A 26,562-nucleotide genomic window follows, 5' to 3' on the forward strand; every position below is an offset into this window, starting at 1 on the left:
GTTTCCCTTCTTACCCACTGCAGAATTTTGGATTTTTTTTGAAAATCTCCTACCACATTTTTCTTTCAGAGTAAACCAGATCAATCTTCCCAAGAGGGTTTTGCAACTTTACATTTACTCCAGTATAAAAATCTCTTATCATCCCCTGTAGAAGAAAAAATACTGAAGTGAAGTGCTCGGTGCTGAGTAGACAGGCACAAACCCAGAGATGGATATACAAGTTCAAGCCTTTCGAACCCAGAAAGTAAATCAAGATGACAACAGTCCCAAAACATCAGAAAACCTCAAACTTATGGAAAACAGAAAATCATAAGTTAAGACATTTCTAGCTCAAATCTCTGGAAACCATGAAATGCGTTTCACATTGCAGGCAGGCGAGCGGCAGCAGCCCCTCTCCCAGCGCCTGCCTTCGGCCCAAATCCCGAAGACGGAGGTGGGACACGAGGAGCAGGAGAAGCCACGGGGCAGCGCTCAGGGCATGTCCTGCGCCCGTGCCTAATCCTGTGGAAAAACCAGGAAGTTTGTGCTGCAAGCTGGGCAGCTCCAGGGGCCGGCACAGACAGCTTACGGAGTGGGGACAGCGTGGTGCTCCCAGGACAACTCCTGGAGCCTCCATCCTTTCCTTAACTTGCAAACACACGCAATGTGTGCATGTTGAGTCCGCATCACGCCTGCTGGATTTTGCTGTACCAGCCGGGAGGTTTCTGCAGCAGTTACGTGCAGAGCCAGAGCTGGCCTGGGGTCACCGCCGCGCTGCCAGGGTGCATTATCTACGTGCTACCCGGCGAGCAGCAGCACCTCCGGCACCCCCAGGCAGCCTGCAGCATCCCCAGGCAGCCGCGGCACTGGCACTGCCAGGTCTGTCCGGCCCCACAGCACCGAGCCTCGGCTCAGGGAGGGCTTCCCACGCCGCTGCCCAGGCAGGACAGCGCTAGGGCTTTGATGCAAAGTTATGGAGAGCTGCACGCTGTATCTAAATAAACACCTCTGTTCCTGGAAAATGTTGTCAAAGGGGATATTAAAACTGTCTCTTCCAATTCTGCTCAGAGAATCTTTAACCAGTATGTCAATAAGGCCACGTAATAATAATCAGATGTTTCAGCCTGGCCCAGATAAATTAGCTGCGGGAGAGCAGCCAGTCTGCTTTCATTCATGGAAGTTAGATGCCAGCCGGTAATGAAGAATAATGATAAAAACCAAATCTCTTCAGTTTTATCTAAACCTTAAAATTAGGAACCAAACCAAAATACATGTTCTTGGGCAAAGTCTTATTTAGTTAGTTTAGGTTTGGTTACAGAGGTTGGAATAAAATGCACGCACGTATTTACTTAACATAAAACCGTGTTCAGCAGTGTCGAGGAAGAAACCCCTGCAGTCACAGCTTCCCAACACCTTTCCCAAGTGCTCAGCTCTGCGCCACAAACCTCAGCAAGCCCAGGCACGAGGGCCACCTGCTTCCGTACGACTTGACTTGCATGCACGATGGATTTGGCCTTCCCAGTCCTACTGCCCCCACATTACAGATGTTCTACAGCGAGACGGAGACAAAGCTCAATCCAGAGCAGACCGATGTATTCAGTGAAACTGCAGATTATCAAACTTCGGTTTCAGACCTTAGTATGTCTGATATAAATCTTTCTTATTTCACTCTGACTACTACGGGTCATGCACATACCAGAAGAACGCACACCTGCAGGGAGGGTCGTCCTTCCTGGGGCATCATTTCCCATGTAGCATCCCTTCTCCTAGCACGAATGTGACTTTTATTAGCACCTAGACACCAGCAGTTAAAGGCTCACTAAGCAACAAAGCCTCGCTGAAGAACTGAGAGGAAATTGAGAAGAATGGGCTCTGGAAACAATACCCTATAAGATCTTGAAAAGAAAATCTATTAAAGCAATCATAGTATTTCACATGGATATCTAAGACTGTAGCCAAATAATAATTATAATGACATGCACTGGCAATCATTTATTCAGTACAAATACACCAGAATTTGTGTTAATCTCATTATTTGATTGCCTTCTCTCTTTAGACTTAGATATAAACAAGCAAACAGAAAGGGATCATTGTGAAATTCTAAGCTTAGTACAAACTCATGATCAATCACTGAGGTAATCCGAGCAGTTCAGGTGCACCGCCACTTAGAATTGTTTTACATTTTCTGCAGATGGGAAGAGTGAAGGGTTATATTTGGAATAAATGTTTAATGAACATAGCAATTTCCGTAACCATGCCTCTGCTACATTATTACCCTAACTACTCCCCGTTGCTCAATAGCATCTCCTTAGGCCTTTAAGAGGGTACTGTATTTAAATTAACTTTAAAAATCTAATTCTTTTCACACTTCTCACATCATTTTGTCTCAGCTTGCCTTGCACAGAGGGAGTATGAAGCCGTGTAGCACTGACATCAGAGGACGGACAGTAGCTGCCACTCCTGACACCGCAGGAGAGTATTATGGGCTTTGCTTACGGGAAGGGTTGCAAGCGGTGTGTGCAGCAGTGCTCTGCTCGCACCTGAGGCTCGCCACTGGACAAGGCTCGGGCAGCTGCACTGACCCGCTCTGCAGGGACAAGCCAGGTATTGGCAGACTGCTCGTCATCTCTCCTGAAGCATCCTTTGGACGCACTGATACGTACTCGGAGCCCTGTGAAGCTCTGGTCATTGGTCTTCCACCCATCCTCGAGCCCCGTACTGGACACACAGACAGCTTTTGCAGAAAGCTGTATTAACGCAGAAGATTTTTAATTGCCTTAAATATTCTGGTAGTGCCTCAGTTTGATTACTTTAGCAAACATAATTATTTAGTAGATACGCATTAATATTATTTGTTACTGTTTAACTGAACCCTGAAGGACCTGATCCTGTTCTTCTATTACTTCTGCATGGGGTGGCCTCCAAGATTTCATCCCATGTACAAACACTGACATGAAGCAAACGCAGAATCTGGCTCTACGTTTAAATTATAGCTTGCAACAAAAACTGTCTTTTTGGCTTTTTGAGGACTGGAGAGAGCAGCAGTTTTAAATAATCATCCATCACACAGGAAAACATTCAACTGTAAATCTGAAGTAGAAACCTTAAGGCATGAAGCTGCACAAACATTTTGGCTGAAATCCACCATTAGGATTGTCAGAGTAAATATTAAAAAGAGTTCTGTATGCAGCTAAAATATCTGTTTACAGATTTCTTTTGCTGAAGCCGCATATTGTACAATGAAATGAGATCTCCAAAAACATTTTTGTTCTAATAACTTTATAAACTCTGCTATATATTTTATGGAATTTAAATGTATGACTAGTTGGCCCAGAACTACTTCTGCAGGAGATTATTGGGAGAAAACATTACCATATGTCAGTAGAATGGCAGCATCCCATAGATACTCAGGAGGATCTCAGGTTTAACCCAGCGCTTATGTTTATAATGTGGCAATATTTCCATACTTCGTATATGGGTACCTCTGCTTATATAAACAACATTATGGCAACGATTGTCAAAGACACTTATAGGATTCCAATGAAAATAAAAGTAATTTTCTTCATACATATTTTCAAAAAAGCATGCTTCTGCTAGCACAGCTCTGCTGGTGAGAGATCACAGGCCACCATCCCTATGCCCAACACGGCTCTACTGGAAAAAGTCTGTAATGTAGACCTGGCCTAAATGATTTCGGCGTGTTTGCCTGGGTGGTCTATCCATACGGCGCCATTTAATTCTGCAGAGCTAGCCTTCCTGCAGCTTGCATGTTTTCCGTGGAGAACTTCAGTGACCATGGTTTCAAACCATTTGGCCATCAACAAAGCATGCTCAAGGGCTTTACGAAATCTGTTGGACATTTGGTGTTCATTGATAGAGTTCTCAGAAGAAAATTATTTTCCTCCTGTGAACATCTGTGCTTTCCTCTTCACTGCTAAATCCGACGCTGCCCCCAATCTAGCACAAAGAGCCGCAGATCTGTGCGGCTATTGTGATCACTGGTTCTCCCACCGCCCAGAAGCTACTGGTCCCCAGGCTTGGGCAGCCTCCCAGACCTACGCCTCAGGAGTGACCTGCTGCTATGGAGGTGCCCATGATCTGAGAACTGCCTGACCCAAAACGCTGGCAGAGGAGTGACAGCCCAGAACTCAGAGTACAAGCTCTGAAAAGCCAGCAATATTTAGATTAAAGCTTCCAGTCTTACTGTTTAGGATTTTACCTAATCTTTCCATATTTAGGAACAAAATTGTGCCAGTTAACGAGGCAAAAGCAGTCTTCTGTTACAATTATGTCCCTGAGTGCAGCAGTACCCTAGAGACAAGAGATGTTCTTCCTGCAAGTGAAATCCATAGGGTCACTGCATTATTGTGAGGATGCACAGAGGAGGAAGGCTCACAGTCTCCATGTGAAGTTATGGTCCTCAAGTACTTCCTTGCACAACTGTGTCCAGCATGAACAAACTGGGGAGGCAAAGACAGTGATCAAGTGGGAACAGGGCTGAGCTGCTGCTCCTCATAAGAGCAGCTGTGCTGCTGATGACTGAAGACCCTTTAAAAGTCATTGCCTGCAAATTCATAAAGCAATATGTAAAAAGAAGAATGAACTTTACTACTAACATGTGATTCTAGGAGAATCTTGGGACATGGGATTTGCTTTTTGAAATGTGTTATTTAAATATGAGAAAAACAGCTTGAAAATGAGACCTCAAAAGTCCAAAGAGCTCAGAGGCTTTTTGAAAACTATTGAGTTTCCAAGTCAATTTCATAACTTAGAATGTGGGGAGGAAAGACCTGGTTTTTGAGTATGGCTGTCAGTGCAGGAAGACTACTGACCTTAAACTCGCAGAGCAATATTGGGGTTGAACTTGAGAAGCACACTCACTCGGGGGCAGAGCTTGCCCTAGCCACAACCAGGTAGCCTCGGGAAAACCCTTCTGTGTCTGAGTGCCTGGAGGCAGCAGTGCAGGCGCTGCTGCAGCTGTGGGTGAGCAGGGCCCCGGGGCACGGCGCAGAGCAGCTTTGCACAACATGCAGACCAGCTGCATATTGGCCTGGTTTGGATGTACCACTGCTGTAGGCACCTGGTGCTAGGAGCACAAGACAAAGCAAGCCACATGCCCTCTGCAATTTTTTTCTACTATTTTTTGAACAGTTTTCACACACCTGCGTATCATTCCAGATGTATTTACTATTATAGATGCTCACATTGTATAAGTGTGATAAAAATGATGGCAAACTGCTTAACTGAAGCTTTGTCTCCTGAAGGAATAAACGAATTATTTTTTTCCAGCTGCTGCAAAGCACACCTCAGCACAAGAGGGGCCGTTTATGTTTAAACACACAACGTACGGACAGCCGTCTGGTGGTTTGCTTTCACTATCAGAAAAGAGGCTTGTAATGACTAAAGAATAATAATCATACAAACATCACCTCAGGAAAGCACTTTAAGAAAGGCTTTGTCATGGAAGCACTGTAATTGCACAGCTCGCATGCTATGCTACACGAACAGAGCTAAGCATGTATTTGAGAATACTGAACAGCCCGGACAATTGGAACGACTTTGCCTATAAAATAAAAATTGCACAATGTCAAAAATGACAAAGTAGTAATTTGTTAATACAGCTTCCAGCAAAGATATGAAAAATGTATTTGCTAATAAAATAGGCATGGGAAAGCACTACAAGTGGACAAGGGCCTGGCGAGAGACAGGGAAATTGGAGATCCATCATTCTTCGCTTGGACACTGGGGGTAACTCCAAAGCAAGCTGCATGTTGCACAACATTCCTTACCAGGCTGAGCACTCTGGAACAAGCAGCGGTGGGACCACCATCTGCAATCTCACTGGCCGAAGAAAGCTGGGCTACTGCAGAAACTACCTGCAAGAACTCACCGCATTCAGTGGGCTGCCCAGAAGTGCCAGTTCAAACTCTCGGGAGAGCAACACCCAAAGGCAGCCAGCAACGCCACCGGGGATTTACAAAGGGTTCCTACTCCCAGTACATGCGGATGGCAAATCTGAGGAGCCACTTCATTTTGTAAGGAAATTAATTAATTCATTAATATCACTAATTAGTATTTGTTCCTTTTTAATCAAGTAGGGTTACAGACTGGAAGATGCTTATGCTGTTTATGTGACCTTTCTGTGCAAATTCCAGCAGTTCCCTGAAGACAGATCATTGATGACTGAGGCTGCAGAAACGGCTTCATTTTGTTTCCCTGGATAAATAGCTCTTGCAAATGGCCAATGAACAGGAAAGAAGAACTGCATTGCTGTCATCTTCAAGTCCTCTATGGAGGCTGGACTCGAATAATCCAGGCAATGCTTGCTAAAAGCCTGTCTTTTAGCATTTCCATACGAAGCGATTTCACTTCTTGGTTGTGGTGAGATCTAGTATGGTAAATTAAATAGTGTTTCTAGAAATAATTGTTGCTAAGAGCTGAAAGAGGAGACAAACAAAAGTCACATTTCTTGTTTTCTGTTTAGATTACCCATGTTTAAAATACAGCCTGTTTTCCTACTAAAATTTATTAAAATTATTCACTTAAAGATTAGGATGGCCGTGTGAACTGTCCATGGCTTCTCTACAAAGCAAAAATTAGAAGCATATATTGTCACATGTAGCTTTCAGGCAGGGATCTGTTCCAACCTCAATACCACCACTCTGGTGCAGCTGTAAATAAGCATCGGCAAAGTCACGTAACCAAAACCAACCCAAATTTACTCTCCCTTCCAGCTGTGGGGTGGGGGGCAGCTCTCCAGTCCCAGCCATGCTGCCCTTTCTGAGTGTTTTTACAGCAGTGCATGGTGCTCCTTGAGCTTTGGCACAAGTTGACCATGTAAGCTGTAGATTTTAAAGGAAATGACAAAACTGAAACCATTACATTTCTACTTCCTCTGAAATTTCAGGATCTTTCCTTGGGAAAAAAGAATTCTGCTGCCTGGCATCACTCTTCTGTGACATAAAGCCCAGGGTGGGCTCTAACCACTGTAAACAGAGGTTCAAACATGACCACCAAGCTTACGCACGGTCTTAGAGCCCAGCGATGCCCTGACCTAGCGTCAAGGTAAAACGTTTACAACACTAGAGGTGAGCGGCTTTGGGAGCACAGTTTATGAGACCAAATTTTAGATCAAAGTATTTGTTGTCCCGCCTCACAGCACACTGAAAGAAGGTAATTAAAAGGGTTCGTACAGCGCTGGGATTTACGGAGAGCAGCAGGGGCAGACGGCTGGGAGGGGAGGCCAGGCAGACCCCGAGCACCTCAGGCAGCTCCTGTCACCGCAGCGGGACGGAGCGGCCTGCTGTGCTTCTCTCCGAGCACAGAAGCACCGATCTGAGCTACTACCAGAGCAATCCCATCGATTTCCTACAACACCGTGCTGGTGCAAACCATGCCGAAGTGGTGGGCCTGTGCCTCGGGGCCCCGGCAGAAGGGGGGGACCCCGCGGGCGTTCAGCACCCACCGCCAGGGCCCTGCACGAGGGCCGGGCCGAGACCAGGGGCGCAGGCGGCGGGCTGCTGTCAGCCTTCAAAACCTGCCCGGTGTTCCCTGTGACTGGGGGGTAATGAATTGTTCCTGCGGCCCGAAGCGTTTCGCGTTACAGCTCTGGTTGTGGGTAACCATAGGGAACACGCAGCGCACATTTCCCACTGGGAGCTGTTCCTAATAACAGATGTGCTCGCCCTGTTGCACAAGCCTTGGGTGCATGTTACACAGAAGGGCTGGTAAAGACCAGAGCGAGTAATGTCGGTTTTCTTTCATTTTGGTGTTTCTATTTGATCAGATTGATTTAGAGTAAATTAGAAAACTGGAGAACTGTGCTTCTGCGTGCATGCATCTACGTGTGAAACAGAGAGAAAGAAAAGGACTCAGAGGAAAAAGCAAACCCAGGCCCTGCTATCTGCCCGAGAACCATTGCATCCATCTTTCTTTGGGTCCACCCAGGAGGTTTGATGCCCAGGCTTCAAACCTTGCTCACTGGGGTTGCTCCGCACCCCCAGACTTCCCATTTGTCCCAACACTTTGAATTTTGGAAGGAACAGAGTGGTGCCAACCCTTCCAGCAGCCTTTTAGTTTGGAAAGAAAGACCTCATGAAGAGAATTGTACTTCATCAATGATCTCCACTCCCAATTGCCGACTGCAGCAGGGTACAGACATCTGCACATTATTCAACACCTCCTCGTTCCCCTCCCCAGACAGCAGCGGTGCTCTCTCCTATGTGTCCTCATCACAGTATGGTTCTGAACAAAGTGTCGCTTCCTATGGGAAGATAAAACACCTCTCGGTGTGCTTTTCCATCCTGTTGCTAATGATTCCACCAAGAAGCAGCGCTAGGTGCCAAAGCTCTCAAACAATTACTGCTGCAGCGCGGTGACCTTTCCGTGCAGCCATACCCGAGGACACGTCTCGCCCTGGTGCCAAGGCCTGGAGAAGAGGGAGCAGAACAAAGCAAAGGAGCCCACAGGAGCCCCGTGGGCTGAGCACAATGTGAGGCTCGCGCCTTGGCAGGCAGGCAGCAGAAAGGGCTCTGAAGAGGTTCTTCAGGCGGCCATCAGGTAGCGGAGGTGAGGGACAAGGCTGCTCTTCTTGGTGCTTGGCAAAGGGCCTGGAGCAGATGAGGAGGGGGAGTTTTTCTGAGGCCATCGGGGCAGCAGCCGGTAGCAGGGCAGCTACAGGGGCTGCCCCGTGCTCCCTCCACACCCTCAGGGGACCGTCGGCACAGAGGGACCCAAGGGCATTGCTTGTGGGACCTGAGGTACCGAGCCACAGGTGAGGCTGCGCTCCTCAGCTCCTGCAAACTTCTTGTGGCTTCTCAACCGGCCGAAAGAGCTGGCTTTAACCAAAATAAATAAATAAAAAAAAGGCCAACAAAAAACTGTTGACTAAACACTGCAGCCTTTCTTCCACATGTATGAGCGTGTACTATAGATGAGCAAATGGCTTAATTTGTACCAGACCAAACAGCATTCGCCTGTGCCTCGGCCATCAGTCTCTTCATTAGAGCTACTTCATCAGTACCAACACGCAAGGGAGCCAGTGTTTTAACGCTGCCCCAGTGGCACGACCCTGTGTTCTTTACCTTGTTTCAGCTGGTAATTTACCTTGGCCCCAAACCCAGATCTCGACTGCCGCTGCTCCCACCTTGGCAGCACTCCTCCCATCCGGAGCCCCCGAATACCCCCTGAGGACCCCCCCCGAGCCGGTCCCTGCATCCAGCAGCCGTGGTGCGCACACTGTGCCAACCTGCACAGCCCGGCCTGTGCTGCAAGGGCAGCCACCGGTGCACTTCTGTATTTTTATTTTGTATTTTACGCAAATCTGCGAACAGGTTGGGACTTCAGGGCAGTTGCTGTTGAGCGCAGCACTGCTGAGCTGGCAATGCTGCAGTGAGGTTTGTGTTTTCTGATGTAAGAAAGAGGCCCCTCCAGCTCCGAGCACTGGGAGCATCTCTGCGCCTCACAAGCAGCCCGGCTCTCCCCAGTACATGTGTGGGGAGTGAGTCTGCAGGTGGGCTGGAGAGGGCCCTGGCCACGAGCTTCAGCCCCTCTGAAGTCACCGCTTACTTTCTGTCACTTTTCCATCACAAGGAGCTCGCAGTATATGCCTCTGCTTTGTGTGTTTTCAATTAAGCACAGTCAAATCTTCCATCAGTTATTTCCGTTGGCAGCCCCTGCGACTGTCCCAGATTTCTCCCTGCACACTCCAATACTGGCACAGATGACAACTCATTTTTCACTTGAGCAAAGATCCTAAATACACTTTACATGGTGCAAAGTCCACAGTTTATCTTCAGCTAAACATAAAAGAAAAGAATGACTAGAGAAAACGATGAGCAGACAGTAGTATGTTCATTCGGCTTCCAAGCAGACACAAGAACCATTCAAAACCTGGTTTCTTTTTAGCATTCCCTTTCACCTAGGCTGAAAGAAAAGCACCTTTACCGAGAAGGTGCATGCTGCTTTCCACACACTAGTACAGAAGTGGAGTTTTGGTTAGATGTCTTTCAATCACCCAATGAAGACATTAAACAAGTTAAGTATTTCTGTTCCTTGGAGCTGTCACCAAGAGAAATGTAATGGCTCTGAAAATAAGGAACAAGTGAATCGCTCCCTTTCTTGCAGTAGATTGAATATACGCTATCCAAAAATAGCTAATGTACATACTTTTCTCTGGAAAATGGAGGCAACTTCCAAAATCAAAGGTGTCAGCCAGGGATAGAATTGATGCTGCAGAGGCAGCAGAGACAGTCAATGGAGCTGTGAGCAATTTTCATAGCAAAGCCCTGGCAAAAGATCTCTAGTTTTGGATATGATCACAAACCCAAACCTTCCTCAGGCTCACGAAGCCTTCAGCCAAGCTAAGCCATATAAGAGCGAGCTGCAGCGGGATGCTGCCTAGCTGTGGAGCTCAGCCCCTAGCAGGTGAGGAAGAATTAAGTGGCTCAGCACCTTTCCAAGGCTTCCCTTTGGTCCCCTGCAAGCACCTGACCAGGGGAGCAGGTCGCCGCATCCCTGCACACAGGGGAAAAGGCAAACACACGTTTTGCTAAGCTTTAACGCTAGGCTTATGGAAAGAAAGTCAGACATTTGCTGAGCACGGTAGAACTTGACAGATATCTCCAGCATGTAAGAAAATTTAGTCATTCATGAATCTTCACAGCTGGAGGGGATGGTAACTATTTCCAGACAGGTTGGTGATTAAAAACTTCCATTTTGCAGAGGCGTCTTCAGCCTGCAAAGACAGACCGTGGCTGTCTCAAAGAGCTGGCACCAGCTCCCAGCCGCTGCAGGTTTTGGGCTTTGGGCAAGTCCCTGAGTGAGGAGACCTAGCAGGGCAGGAGGACGGACCAAAGACCTCTGAGGTCCCGTCCAACCTAAGTTATCTCAGGGTCTGTAGGATTTCATCCCTTTCCTCAGCGCTAATAAGATGTATATGAGAACAAAAAACTGTGCCTTCATACTTTCTTTGTTCTTATTGCCCATTTCTCACCCAAGGCTACAGCTTTTGATGGCCACATGATCATTTCCACAGCTGCTCGCTGAGATGTCACATACAGAGCATAATGAATTCCAGGGGGAAAATATACAGCAATGAAATACCAGGACCGAGAAATACATTAAAAGTATGAATCAGAAGAAGTGGTTTCAATCAACCTTACATCTGGTTTCATCATTTCTTTCACCGTATCTGACTGCCTTTTTCTATTCCGTGATGCCAAAGTCCTAGCACATCCATGTCATGAGATGAAACGTCCCGGCACATCATCAGCTCCAGGTCACTTCTTGCCCTTTCCTCGAGAGCCTTTTACCTTGAGGCATGGGGAAAAGGAGGCATCAGGAGTCTCAGGAAAAATAAGGGGCAATAAAGCTTTTTTTTTTTTTTTTTTTTTTTTTTTTTTAACATTTAAAGATTTTTGCAGCCGGAAAGATTGAAACTAGCTGAAGCTAAATTCTGAGAAACATTTAATGCCTGGCTACAAAGCTTTACAGAGCAGCACCTCCCGTGCTTTCCCACAAGAGCTGAATGCTACCTTAGTGACCCGGCAGCAGACGTCTTCTACTTGTGTTTCCAGTTCAAAGGCCAACAGGCATTCAGAAGAAACACGGCCGCTTCTTTCCGGTGTCTTTAAAAGCCATTTACAGCAAGCAAGCAAGCCATAGAGAAGAGTGGCTGGGCAACGTGCCCAATGCCTCCTGTGCGAAACCTCAGCTCTCCGAGCACCTCTGCTGCCTGTGCAAGGATGCAGATGTTCACAGAGCAGGTGGTGGTGCAAGTTCCTTGTACATAAATAATGAATAGAGAATACTGGGAGATGCTGATTCTTTAGCTTTCTCAGGGGCTGGATCACCAGAAACATGGCTGTGTTTGAATGGCTGTTTGCCTTCATCAAAAGGTCTGCAGCCAGGTGGGTGAAGCACTTCAGTGCCTTGCTCCAGTGGATTCAGCCAGAAATACTGCATAGAAGATTTGAATTAGAAATGGAGAGCTGTTTCCTCACCCTGAACTTAGGTTCTTCTCTGCATAGACCCTCTAAAATCTGATCTCGTAAGTACCAGGCATATTTTGCACTGGTCCTCCTGCTCCTCGTGGCAATAACTACTGGACATAGTTGGTCAATAAAAAAAAAAGTGAGGAGAGAGTTTTGCACAGGAAGCATTGCTAACTGCTCAGTGCTCTGCAGACTTCCAGGCCTGTGAGGCTGCTCGTAGGTGGGAAGCGAGCTCTGCTGCGCTCACGGGATCTTGGCTCAAAGTCCACGAGGGTCACAGAAAGAGCTGCGCTGGATTCGGTGAACTTACAGAGGACTTGATTTAGATGTTTTTAAAGTTACATGGTTATAACCTTTACGCACTCCTCCCTCATTTCTTGGCCTGGCCGAGGTCAATGGATTTCATTTTCTGAAAGTATCCTTGCCTGGAAAAGCTGCCGTGAAATAAAACCCAGGGTGGTTTTATTTGGCAAAAGCTCATCAGGCAAGCTTTCTACAACCTGAAGCCAAAATCAGTTGTGTGGTTTGCATAAATATTCTATTTTAATTCCAACCTGCAAAGTCACGGGGATTTGGAAAGTAACTCAAGCTTTGGCCCATCCCTATCAGGAAATATTAACCGGTGCAGCATTGCAGGTTTCACTGGGTATTTTCTTAGGCTTGCAAAGCCACCACTGAGCAGGGCTACCTCGTGCCACCCAACGGCCACCTTCCGGCCAGCCGCACATCTACCGCAGACGATTGTGATGTCATGCCCTTTTCCACGACATCACAATCTCCTTTAAACAAATCACATCCAAAGGTTCCCACTTCCCCAAGCACCGAGCCCACCTCATCTCGCATCAAACGCTGGCCTCCCACCAGGGATGGGTTCAGCTCTCGGAGCTGGCAGCCATCTGTGACCACCAGCTTCCCCACCACCGACGAGGCGCTGCTAATGAGCGGCTCTGTGCCAGCCGGGCAGTGCTCCCGGGGAGCTGCCCGGGCTGCTGGACAGCTCAGCATCCTGCCACAGGCAGCGGGCGGGTGACGGCAGGACACGGACAAAAGTGCGGCGGAGGCTTTGTGAGCGTTTGTCCCTGCTCTCAGGGGAAACCGATTTGGATTCCGAACCGCAATACCCAGAAAGAGCCCACATAAAACATCTGAAATGAACGATAAATATGTTTAAAATAAGGCGCACAAGACTTGTTCCGATTTGGGGTTTTTTGATTATTCTGAATATTCAAAATGCCCGTGCATACGAATTTTGGGTGTGAAAGGCAGTTTTTTTAAGACGGCTGTCTCTCTGCTGTCCATCACCGCAGCAAGAGAAACAGGGAGCAATGTGAACATTTTACAGCGTCTTCTGGATGCAGCATAACGCACCTGCATGCACAACACTGAAATGCTGATTCCAACCATTAAGAGCTGTATGTATATCTGGTCACTGAGAATGGAGAAGCATATGTAAGGAATGACTAATACTATTTTTTTTTTAATTAGAAAATGAGCAAATTGCAAATTTCATAAAGGTTTTAAAGGTCAAAGACACCATCAGCATTCTGCATCAGTTTTGCTGTTAGTCAGTTCACTCATGTATTTAATAAAACAGCCCTCAAGACAACATTTCAAGGCAGTGCATGCTCTTCGCCCGCACAATGAGTCATTTTCTGAATGCTCAGCTCTTCCTTTAAGCTCGGTTGAATAATATTTGCTTAAAACTCTTTCTAATTCTTATTTGTGGAAATAAAAGGCTTGGCTCAGCCTTGATGTGCAAGGTGGCTGCAGCTCTGCTCCTTTCAGTATAATTGCGAGATTTTGGCATCAGTGGAGAAATGGCAACTCAGAGTAGCTGCGAGCTATACAACAAAATCAGGCAACAGGAAAGAGAAGGAAAAATATTTAAATATTTAGGGAGGTGGAGCCACATCCTCAAGAGGCTTAGATCTTGACGTGTGACATAAATTACAGTGTGCTCAACTATTTGCACATTCAGTTGAAATTTAGTGAAAAATTCCCTTAGAAAGAGGGGAGGGAACATTTGGTAACACTGAACCATTTAAATTCAACCTAAAAAAAAAAATTGGAAAACATACAAAACAAGAAAAGAAGAAATTGCCCAGTCCCTTCTCTTGCTCCAAGTCAGGATCAATTATAGCTAAATCATTCCTGATAATACGTGCCAAACTTATTCTTAAAGACTTCCCATGATGGAGTTTCCTTAAGCTCTCCTGGCAGCCTATAGCAGTGCCTCACTATTTTAATCATTAGCTAGGTTTTCCTGATGTCTAGCCTAAATTGCCCTCACTGAAATGGGATGTTTCATCAGATTTTCTTTCTTGAATAGAGAGTTTGATTATATTAAAAGGGCCCTGCATAAAAATATATGTATACAATTTGTAAGAAACTGATCCATTAGAAAAAAAAAAAATGTACAGATGCTCACTGCAAAGAACAGAGGAGTGGCATGACTGTTGCCAACGCTCACGCAAGATACAAGAGACTCCAATGAGGCAAATTGCTTTTTAGAGCACAATTAGCACATGAGAGAAATAGATTTCGCATTCTGGAATATCCTGTAGCTTATTAGGTTACTGTTTGGGCAGATGAGTTTATAACCTGGCTCGAAGAAAGAGGTCTGGGAAAGGAGAGCAAAGGAATTTTGAGACAGTTCTCCAACTCAGCGAGAGCAGAGTCAGCAAGGTCAGCCCCCTATCTGGGGAAAGAGGGCAGGGGCTGGCAGGTTTTGCCCCCGAGCTTCACACCTTTGCTCCCGAACTCCTCCTGCTCTCACCCCTGCCCCTCACCACCTCCCAGAGCCGCAGCGTCCCAAGCCACAGGGAACATTTCCCCTGCCTGGCTGTGAGGGCCTGCCAACTGGGGGTACAATTTTAGGAATATTGCCCTTTCCATCCCTTGTGTGGGGTATAAAGCATCCAAACTGAAAAGGGAATAGCGCCTTGGGCTGGCCTGAACTGGCACGCAGGGTCACAAGAGCAGCTTGCACATTTACTGTGCAAGTTCCGGACACAACAGGACGACACAGGAACCGCGTCCCGCAGTGAGCACGGGCAGCCCTTTTCAGCATTTCTACCAGCACTTTGGTGGAACCCCACTTGCAGCTCCCCAAAACAGCCTTGTCGTGGTATTCGCCAGCAAAGAGCTCCAGTACGGAGGAGATGCTGCCGAGCACTCTGTGCCACCGCTAATTTTAGAGGATGACAGGGAGATGTGCATGGCACCAAGAAGGCTAATGATACAGCAGGGGTGTAATGAGGATAGCCTTTGGATTGAAAAAAAATAAAACCAACCCAATGACAAAAAAAAGGAAAAAAAAGAAGAAAAAAAAAAAAAAAAAACTCAAAACTGAACATGGGAATCAAACGATGCTTGATTGCTGCTTGGGCAAACGGGCACGGCTCCAGGCTGGGGGCTGCGTGGCTGAGACAGCACCACCAGACCCCGCAGCCATTCCCCCAGATCTCCACCTGACCTGGCGGGGCTGCGTGGAGAGGGCTTCACTGCTATCATTCCTCTCTGATCTGCTCGTCTCAGTCCTAAAATGAGTCTGCATTAGCATGACAGGGTGCAAGCAAGTGCACACAGATGGTGCAGTGTGCAATAGGCTGTGCAGAGTACTGTAAAATAGAAATCAATTTCCTTACAGTCAGTGGAAGCGAGCCAGGGTATATAGCTACAGCAAATGAGATCAGAATTGGGACCACATTATTTATTTACTAACTATGACAATTAGGCAGTGCAGAGAGAGTTGAAGTTTTTTTTTTTAAATGTATATATAGTGATCTAGTCCAAATATTCAAACAATAGAAGTAAAGCATACAAATAGTATTTAAATCAAGGATTTAAACAAATGATAACATGTAATGATTTAAGTATTACTTAGTGCTTCTCAGACTCTCTCCCTATTGTTTAGTGCCTTGCTGGAGACAGTTGCTCTCACGCACTCAGACAGAACAGAACCCGCGTTGCTGCTTTCAAAGCAGTCTAGGAGAAGAAAATTGCAAGAACATTTTCAGGTTAATGAGTAGAAATCACAAAATCCAAGACGAACATGACACTAATCGCTAAATCAATGCGACTCAGAGCACAATTCCACCCTGCAAGTCTCTTCCTCTCACTGTGACAGAGCACAAGACGAGGAACGTTCGTCACAGAAACTACATTTTTTAAAAAAAGGACGTGGACTTCATCAAACCGTGCAATAATTACTGTTACCAGTCCCAACGATTAACACCTGGGGCAAATTGCGAGGGCTTCGGGGACAGCTCGGGAAACATCTCGCCTTGTTTCCACCGAGCGCCGCATGCCGCTGCGCTTTTGTTTATGCCAGATTATTTGCTGCGGAGCCAGAGAGCTTCGCGCAGAAAGGGGCCTAAAGGATAAGCAGCATCCGTAGCAGAGGCTCCTTGCTACCCGGGTTAGCAGGGTTTCTCGACCCCACTGCAGTCGGGGGGGTGCGGTGGCCCCCCCTTGCTGCTGAGGCTCCGCTCCGGGGCCTGGGGGTGCCCCCGCCACGGCCCGGCCCGGCCCCCCCGAGCGGCCTCCGAGCGCTCCGCGGCGCCGCCTGCCGGGCCCGGGCACCCCCCGCCAGCCTTCCAAAGCGGGAGCGGACACGGGGGGGATCCAAAGGGGAGGCAGAGCTCTGCCCAGTCCAGGCCGACCCCCAGGGGATTAAGTATTATTAATCGTCTTCAGGACGCAATAAGCTGCACTCAGCCATCTTCCATCCGGGCAGGTTTCACCCTGCGATGCCCACGCAGCTCCCCTCCCTTCTGTTCGAGCCCCCAGACACTGCCAAGGGCTGCCTGGCTTCTGCCCCGTCCTAGGGGAAGGGGATCCAGGGGAAGCAGCCCTCGCCCGGCAGCACCCACAGCACTCCTCAGGGTGCAGGAGGTGGAGGTGCCCCATGGGACTCGCGGTGCACCACAGCAGCACCTTTGTTTGCCACAAAGCAGTGACCGGTGGAACACCAGAAACACTCCTACACAGGGTTTTTCTCCCACGGGCATGGTTTTGTGGCTGCCCTTGGAGCTCCACCTGGGTGCCCTCTCCCACCCTTCAGTCCTGCAGCACTGCGCCTGGAAGAGCATCCCTCCGTGCACCAGTGATGCACCAGATCCCTCCAGCATCCACCCCGTCAGAAAATCTCCCCCAAAGAAAGTAGCATCAAGGCTGCGTATCTGGTGAAACAGATTTCTTCTTGAGGGAAGAGCTGAAAGCAAAAGCAAGTCCTGTGTCATCCTCAAATGGAAGGTCAGAGCTTCCAAGTCCAGAAAAGGGAGCAAAGGTTCCAAGCAGTCTTGGAACTGAAGGCCACTTTCTGCCACATTCAAACACAAGGCAGCTGGCAAAAGCACCAAGGCTCATCTCACCGTTACAGGGGTTAGAGACAAAGCCGAACCCAGCCAACACGGCGTGGCCGACAGCAGCCCAGCCGTTACGGAGTTGGGTTACTGCTCCTTAAAGCCCGAACGCAGCAGTTAGAGCAAATAGGAAATTGTTCTAGGGGACGGGACCGTAGCATAATATTTTCTAGCTGCTAAGCAGACAGCTGACACTTCCAAGTACTCTATATATTTTGAAAACATTACTGAATAAGAGGTATTTTCCATTAATATTTTTTGCATCCTTCCCTCTAACCAGCAAACATATTTCTCGGGTCCTTTTACTACTAGAGAGGGTCTAGTTCTGGAGAAAAGTCAGTACTTGCAAATGCAAATATTAACACAAGCAGTTTGGCTTATATTTCTTCTTTTGGCAACACAACATGGGTTTTTTTCACCTACAAGCATAGCTGTTACAGTCTGAACAGCAAGTATTAAATATCAGTGGAAAAATGCTCAGAATGAATCCAGTGAAATAAAAAGGGGAAAAATGAATATCCCAGTATTACAGGAGAAGGAAATTAAAGTAAATTTGTAAAATTTAAACAGCAGAGCTTGAGTTTCATAGGTTAGAGAACAGAAGACACTTTCCAAATTGTTAAATTTCTATGGGTCCAGAACCATAGGCTGGAGCAGCTGAATTCTTTCTCCCAATGAGTACATTCTGGTCTTCTTCAATACAAGGTGCATGTTTTTCAGTCTGTTTAGTCTCTTCTTAGTCTTATTCAAATGTGTTTTTGAAGCCAAGCGTGTCTACTTATGTACAAAGAGCCTTTTGCTACTATTATTTTCAGTTTCTAATTACATAGAACTCATAAAAAAATCTTCCAAGGATAAGCTGAAAGATTATTTTCTTTTGGAGATGCATTCTGATTATCTGCTTTTCTCAGAAATCTATCAGTTTCCAGCTGGTGCATTAGGAAGCTTAGTCCCTTAAGTGGTAAGAAATTGTCAGTCAAGCAGGAGAGCTCATCAGGGCGAGCACACGGGCGCTCCTCTGCCAACCTCTGCCACCTCCAAGAGCTGCGGCTGGCCCCAGAGGCACCTTCCCCATCCCGCAGACACGCTGTGCATCAGCCTGGGCTGAGAGCAGGAGCCTGGCGCACAGTTTGCCCAAGAACCAGCATTATAAACACAGCTCCCTTTGTTCCTAACTGCACGGGGCTTAACGTCCAGCACGGCGCAGCGTGGAGCAAGGAGATCTCGCAGCTCAGCACAGCCCGGCTGGCTCCTGGCTACCTTTCCTAGAAGGAAATTGGCCCAGTGGCAAGTCACACATTTTCTAAAGCAACACATAAAATCCGTTTTACCTCATTTGCTTTTGCCAGCTCCAGCTTCCAGCTATTGGTGGGTCTTTCGCTTCCATTCCTAAAAAGCCTGTTAAAGCGCTTGCCAGACCTCGCATTATTTTTCTTTTTCATTCCTGATGTTGCCTCTAGATTTCTAAACATTGTTTTAAATTTGAGGACCTCGGAAGCCTGAGAGGCCCCGGTGCAACCCAAAGCCCCCCTCGCACTGTGCTTAGCCACTGGGATCTGCCTCAGCACCACCCCGGGGAGCCTGGAGCACACGCACCTCGCTCTGCTCGATAGGCAAAGCCATGCTCATCACCTCCCTGGCTTACGGTTCAAACTTTCCGAGAAAAACCCTAGCATACAAAATCCCACGACAAAGTGCTGGTTTGGGTGACCTGACCCAAACGTACCGACGGGGAAAGCCCAAGGGGCTCAGGTCCCAACTGAGGAACCAGGTGCCTGTGCCAAGAGGATTTGGAGGGGAGACCCTGTGCAGGAGAGCAGCCTCTGGGCGAGCAGCAGCTGGGCACAGACAGACAGAGCTTTTATTTTGTGGCATTCGATCCCATGTTATCTCAGGCTCTGCAGGCACAAAGAAGCCCAAGTCAGAAGCAAAGCAGAGCTACGTCCCCAGTCCCGGCCTCCTAAGCCCCTTTCTGATGGAGATGAAGTGATGCTGAGAGTACCATTTGTTTTTCTTAAATTCTATTTGATTTTGACATTTGCAGTCATATTACTTTTCGCTGCAGGTTTGGTGCATGCATTACGAAGCAGCTCGCACACAAGGCGACACTCCCAGCTCTGCGTGGATGCGGGCAGGCACCGGCAGCAGCGCCCTGCCTGCTCGGCCTCTCCAGGGAACAGGCGAGAAGTCATTGCTGGCTTTTTGTTGATGTTGTTTTTGTCCTTATTCTGCTCAGTCACCAACTAAGAGTCACTATTTCTTCAGCTCTATTTAAAGACTTTGCTTGAAGTTTCACAATTCCCACCCCCCTCGCCTGCCTCAGTCTCCCAGGTGCGCTGCAGAGCTGCACCCAGAGCATCACCTGCTGGCATCTGCCCTGCACAGAGCCCCGTTACCTTCTCTCTCTTCATTTTAACCTCACTTTCACCTGCCTTTTCAGGGCCCAGAAAGAACAGGTCAGAACAGAAATACTTCTCTCAGCTTTCAAACAGGAGCACAACCTCATGCAATAGCTGCAAGGTCTCGTGGGCCGCCACAAGGAGAACACTGGTGTCAGCTCACTGAGTGGTCACCTGTCCAAAATATGCTTGTAACAAAGCCTAAAGTCTTGCCCCTCACTTGAAATAAACACTGTGCATTGTTTTTAATATAATTTAACTTAATTTGGAAGAGGGAAAACCGGGGAAGGAATACATTCATAAAGCCCTAGGCCAACAACTAAACATTTTTTATTTATTTTTTCTCCCTTCCTCCTGCATATCTATTTATGATCAAATAAAGAGCCTGGAGTTTTCAGATGTAATTTGAAGAGTTAGGTTCATGGTCATATAGAAGAAACATGCTTTCCTATTGATTTGCCACTGTTACTCATCTTTTTACTGTTATCAACAAGACAGGAATAGAATGAACAGGCAGCTAAACAATAAGGAAAAGTTCTGCAGCTGCTTAAAGCCAATAACCTAACTGTATTATTGACGAGGTTATCAAAATGTCAGATGTGCCAGCTCAGCTGGCATTCTTCTCTGCCTTTTTATTAAAATCTCATTACAAAGTAAAACAGGCAAGCTGGGCAAGCAGAGAGTTTAGCATTCTGTTCATTTTCTAAAAAAATTATTTAGAATGTGGTTTCAAAAAGCGGTTTTCAATCTGCATCTTTACATAAATAAAATACGTACAAATTAATGGCTTCATTGGTCTCCCCCCATCTTTCCTCCCTGTGCAAGGGATGCTTGTCTCCTGCCTTAGAGGCACAGATACATGTGCTGTCTCTCTCCCCCATGGTCTTAACAGAATCAGCAGGCTTGTGAAAGAATATTTGATTTCTGGGCTAAGTTTAAAATGTGTATCGCTGCTCTATACGGACTCTCAAGACAAACACAGGCAAGATGCAAGATTGATGCACACATTGCTCCTGTCCACTCCAGAGGTTTCTGGCATAGATACGAAGCCCTGCGTCATTCTGCATCTCTGGCAGACTTTTTTTTAGCAATGCCTTGTCTCACAACATGAAAGACCAGCTCTTCCAGCAGCTGCTTTTGCTTCTCAGCCAAAAAGATGAGTGAAGCCAAGTTCACCAGCTTCATCTGAAGAAAACCAACTTTAACTGCTCTTCTGCTGTTCTACTAACCCTATTTAAATGAGTAAAAAAAAAAAAAAAAGAATCAGCCGAGTATAAGATGAAGACAGCAGTGACAACAAAAACACATTACACCTTTGTTGCCTACTGTGAAAGTCCTAAAATTTGCAGTTCCCAGCACAGGTTTGTCTGCTGTGATCTGTGGCTCCAAATGTGGCATCGCCTTGGCAACATTTTTTATACTTTGATTAAGGAGCAACTGATGCAATATTTCAGGAGACGGGGAAAAAAGGTTTGATACTGAGAAAAACATTCTGGCTGTTCTGTATTGTCCTTGAGGACTTCACTGTGTGCCGTCACTAACTGCTTAGCAACAGATTGATAGTGGCTTGCAAATCAATCTTTTCAGAGCCGAAAGCGCAGTATACAATGCTGCGTGTTCCAATTGAAGAGATGCTATTGGGAAGCTATATAAGCATCAATTATGGTTTTTTAGATGTAGTTAATTATAGAAGGGAGAACTCTGATCACAAATCAGCTTTGCTTACTCCCCCTTCTGCCTTTTAAAAATCACAAGAAAATTACTATAGATTAGCAAATTAGAAATTGCAAAAATGTAATTATCCAAAATTAAGATGAGTTGGCAAGCACTGCTTCTGAGTGGATTTGTGCCAGAGAAATGAAAGAAAATAAAACCGGCATCCTTTAAAAAGTTTTAAGTTTAACTTTAGTTATTTTGCTGGGCATTTTGTTTGTTGTTGTTTTATATAAACTTTGTTGTTGTTTTTTAAAAGAGCTCTATTTGCAAGAGTTCCCCAGGAACTCCCCAAAACGTACACAGACATCAAAACAAACAAGAAGTGGACGATTAAAGTAACATGGAAAGGAGAGAAACTACAGAGAACAAAGCTGTGAAAATAACACGTGCCCACTGGGAGTTTTCCAACAGGAAGGAGCAGCGCAGACATCGTGACATTTGGTTTACGAAAGGATGAAGATTTGAAGCACACAAGCTCTGTCTCAAGAAAATCACGTGTCCCTCCCTGACTGTGGGGGCCTCGGCCCATGGAGCGATGGATGGGAACATCCCATTGGCACCACAGGCTTCCCCCGACCGCGGCTAACGCTACCCAAGCTGGGACCCAGGTGGATGCTGAGACTGCAGGCAGGAGGAGAGCTATTTGCACATTCAGGCGCAAATTTGTCTCTGAGCAATTCCTTGATCTACCCCAAAACTTATCTTGAGGTATTAATAAAGTCACTCAAGAGGAGCACGTAAGTGACATGAATCTGTATAGCCAAATCTACCTGATGAGCTCCTTTGTACCGTTTCAGTAGCCAGGGAGATCGATATTCTGGGTGCTGTACACTGGCTCCTTTAGGGAAACGTCTCTGTTTTTCAGCTGCAAACCCACTACAAGCATAGAGGGAAAGCATCCTGCTTCCTTCCTCAAGGAAACCACAGCATTACCCAAACCAAACCAGCGAACAGCAGCTCAGAGACATAGTTCTGCCTTTGGTTGTGTGCTTCTGAGAGTAACGTGCAAGTGTGATACAAGTGTTGAAAAATAAATAAATGATGCAAATGAAAAGAAGAGAAGCCGGGGCATGGCCGGTGCTCATGGGGTGGATGCATCACTGCAGTGATCCCTGTTGCCCACTGGTGTCTATGGATCTGTGTACTGGGAAACCAGAGAGGGAATTCAATGCCCTGAGCACATTTCCAGAACTCTAAACGATGAGAATTGACCTCCTGAGAACAGGATAACAGGAATAACCAGCCAAAAGATTGCAATTAAAAAACAACAACAACAAACAAACAAACACCAACAGCCAAATCCCCACTGAATTCCACAGCCAGCTAAGCCCCTGAAGCTTTTGAGAGTCTTGGAAAATCTGACAAAAGTCAGACCCACGGTGCACAAAGTCTCTTCCAGGAGCTGTTACACAGGAGCAATGCAGCTCTTCACATGGCTTCCAGAACGAGCTTTTGCCACCAGTGCACCCCAGAGTACTGACTTACACGTGTCCTTTCAGGGAAAGCATTACACCTTCAGGACGTGATCTCTTCATAAATGATGCATTTGTCATTTAGCACATAACAGTCTTCTCCCTACATTGCTTCAGTGACTTTGTTAGAAGTCTGACACGCAATTCAAAATCTGAAAGAGGGTTAGTTCATCTGCTACTCTACCAGTGACAACAGCTTTATAAAATAAACGTCACTCAGAAAATAAATCTATATTTATTTTGCAATGGTAGAACGAGTATCTAAATGCTATTATCATTGCTGCTATCAAGGCAGCCATGCTAGGAGCAGAAGGAGCTTCGTGGTGGTACTGATGAAAATTTTCTCAAGCAAGATCAGCCTGAGCCAAATCTTGCCTTGCACATCTATGCTCCACCTCCATAAACCTCTCAGCAGTTTAAAATAAAAGCGGCTGTATTTGTGTGCAGTAAAACGAACAGTCAGTCTCTGAGCTGAGCGCTTGCTTAAATTTATTGCAGTTGCAAAATTCATCTGAAAATCAGGCCAGCTAGTAAGATTTCTCTCTGGTCTTGCTTGTGGTTGAGTGAAAATGATGGAAGTGACATTGAGACACTTTGGATTCTTCAGGTACTGGCTAAGACTTCAATGTGTGAACTTATAGATACACCTCATGAGGTTTTTATTGATAGATCCTAATTCTGGCTAATTAATAGTTTGTTTAAAATATATTAAGAAATCACAGTGCATTAGCATAAAGGAATCTCATTTGTGTATGTGCATTCACAGGGAATCTCATTTCTCTGTTAGAGTTTTTTCTGGTTCAACACCTTGAAATAGAGATTAAAAGCTTCCCTTTCCTGGCTGCATCTTATCAAGCACAATTTCATATCTCTGTAGCCTTCTACAATCCCTCAACTATATTCCTTTAAATTCTGGGCTAATTGAATTTAAAATTAGTCCCCAGTGGGGACTAAGTAGAAGCCAAGTAATTTAATGGTCAGACAATTAACAGCTCCATATTAACTAGATTTTCTGAACAACAAATGTTTTTACTAGAGCAGCAGACTGTCATACTGGGCATGTGTTTTCTTTTCTGAAGAAGCAGTGAGAATCACAGTTCAGTGCTATCTGCGAAAATGCCAGTTTCATGGTTGGGGAATGATTAAATGTTAAGGTTTTTGTTATTATTATTTTTATTTTTTTTTTACCCCTGACAGAAGCAGCTTTGTGGGCTCCCTCAGCTGGATTTTCTTTTAGTAACTTCTTGCTCAATTTTGATGTCCAATAACTGCATCTGCGCCCTTTTTGAAGTATGTTCCTAGCAGCCTGGGTAAAACATTACACCTTCTGTAGCAGGCAAATGTTTGGTCATATCACAGCATTAATTCACATCAGTTTTGAAGCTGAGTTTCCATCTACGCTGAGCATTTTGGAGCCGTGGAAATGTCAGCATTTTTAAGAACAGAAGACATCCCACATGGATGCAAATATAACTCCATAGCAGCACCTCAGTGGTATGTAAAACCACTTCTAAAATATAAAATAAATTCTCCTGGAGAGGCTATTACTAATAGCTGCTTCTACAACAGAGGCTCACTTACATCTCTAAGGGTCCGTTAACTTTTCGTACCCTTCATTAATTTAGCTACACCGGTGGAAGTCTAGTATGGTCTTCATCTATGGAAATCATCTCCACAAGAATAGAAGAATTTGTCTTTTTCCCCAAACGGTTCCCCCTTTTAGGCATCACTTAACTGTATTATCTTGCAGAAAAATACCTTCTTTTACTTGTATTTAGATATATTTTAACAAAAGATTATTTCCTGGACCGTTACAGCTCCGTATTTGCAGTGCACAAGACAGCACTGCGATCGATGGCCTGCTACCCACACCGCTCAGGTGCGCCCGGCCACGCGTGTCGTGACGGCTGTGTTGTGTCGGGCCAACAGTAAGCCCTCACTTCCCAGATCGTCCCAAACATTCTCTTTTTGGTATTATTATCTTGCTTTCATTATTAGCTTTGCTTACCGGAAGTAATAAAGTTAAGACTTATGTGGAAGAGCCTGCGGGGTGAAGGTCTTACAGCTCCTAGTTACCTGAGGCGCGTTACACAGCCTTCTCCCCACATGCTCCTACAGAAACATCACATTCCCTTCCTCTGCTCCCAGAGTATCAAAAATGCCTTCAGAAATTCCTTTACAAAGTAAGGACGCAACAATAAAGTGAGAAAAAAAAAATAAAAATCAACTGACAATCCTTCAGTACCATCTGTGACAGAATAGACTTGACCACCATTATAATTATTTGGTTGAGAAACATATAGAAAAGGTTAAAAAAATAAATACTTAGCACTTTCATGAAATGTGTAGGTACTTTAAGAGCCATTCACTGCATTTGGGCTTAAAAGCTCAGAGGGGTTTAAAGCAAACCACAGGTGACAACGAGGTAAAGGCTGGGAGGCTCCAGGTGGGGGGTACCACGGGGCAGGGAGCTACAGAGGCTTTTTGTAACCTAAACCAGGAAGCCCCCTTTCCTGGTTACAAATCACAAACATTTTCTTACCTGTGGTGCTAGACCAGGGTGAAGGACGGCGCGGTGACTGGCGCAGGCTGACGGCGCTCCTGCTTGCCAAGGGAAGAGCAATGGAAGCCCCAGGCCTGTCTCAGCCCGCAGCCACGACGTCTGCATTTGTAATCCACCACCCTACAGAAGGAACAAAATACATTTCAATTGCTAAGGCAGATCAGGCATTTAACTGCAATCACTCTTTAATTAGCTCAACATCTTGGTTCATAATTAAGTAGCATGTTAAGGAACGGACTGTAAGCTCCTAATTGCCTATGTTCACGTGAGGGGAAATCATTGAAGTACAACTGCAACACGCTTTCTCTTTAAAGTATGTGTATATATATATGCATATATTTGATAACATGAATCTCTCAGATGCAGAACATGATTTTTTCTACACACATTTCTTTTCTAAAAGAAACCTTCAGCACCAGCTCTTGAAGATTTCTTATTTGACCAGTCTCCTTTCATCCCAGGAAAGGCAATTCTCCTTTCTCTAAATTTAATAAGGACATCACTTAAACGCTGCCAGGAGCTAGCAAGTCCCAGTAAGTCACTCCTGGCAGAACTCCTGCACGGCAGCAGAAGGCTTGGTCCTCCTACCCAGGGAGCACTTACCGTCAGCCCCAGACCTCCACATGCCACAGCACCAGCTCTCAGCAAACAGGAGCACCACCAGCGGCCCAGAAGCACCCCCTGACTGCCCCCCGGCTGCCCTTCAGCCTGAGCCCGCCCCAGGACCACCCCCCTAAACTCAGCCCCCCGCTCCCAGCTGCGCCCAGGATGGCTGGGGCTGCCTGGCTGCAGCTGCACGATTCCCTCCTCCAGATCCAGCCCTGGTTTTGCTCAAATAGGTTTCTGTATTGCAGATTGTTTAGAACAGGTTACCCTCACGGATTCTTGGAAACACAGCTTTTATTTTTCCTTTCCCCAAAGAATATCCTGCCCTGATGCAGCAGTGTGGTGCTTCTTACCCAAGCGCCTCCTTGAGCCTGAACCAAAAACATCTTCACACTGCTAAAGTCAGCACTTTCAAAAACAAACATCCAGCGTGGTTTCTCTATTTATTCTCTTTCCTCCTTCTCAGAT

General features: G+C 46.2%; 1 long non-coding RNA gene across 1 annotated transcript; it reads right to left on the minus strand.

The window, feature by feature from the left end:
- Window positions 1-8,484: 8,484 nt before the first annotated feature.
- On the minus strand, window positions 8,485-26,342 carry LOC118174048. The gene is made up of 3 exons (XR_004754515.1): window positions 26,092-26,342; window positions 25,468-25,608; window positions 8,485-8,588 (listed from the first exon to the last, which is right to left on the minus strand). It is a non-coding gene; the product is annotated as an uncharacterized LOC118174048 (long non-coding RNA).
- Window positions 26,343-26,562: the final 220 nt, after the last annotated feature.

The sequence above is a fragment of the Oxyura jamaicensis genome, chromosome 13 (assembly GCF_011077185.1).
Source record: "Oxyura jamaicensis isolate SHBP4307 breed ruddy duck chromosome 13, BPBGC_Ojam_1.0, whole genome shotgun sequence".
NCBI lineage: Eukaryota > Metazoa > Chordata > Aves > Anseriformes > Anatidae > Oxyura > Oxyura jamaicensis.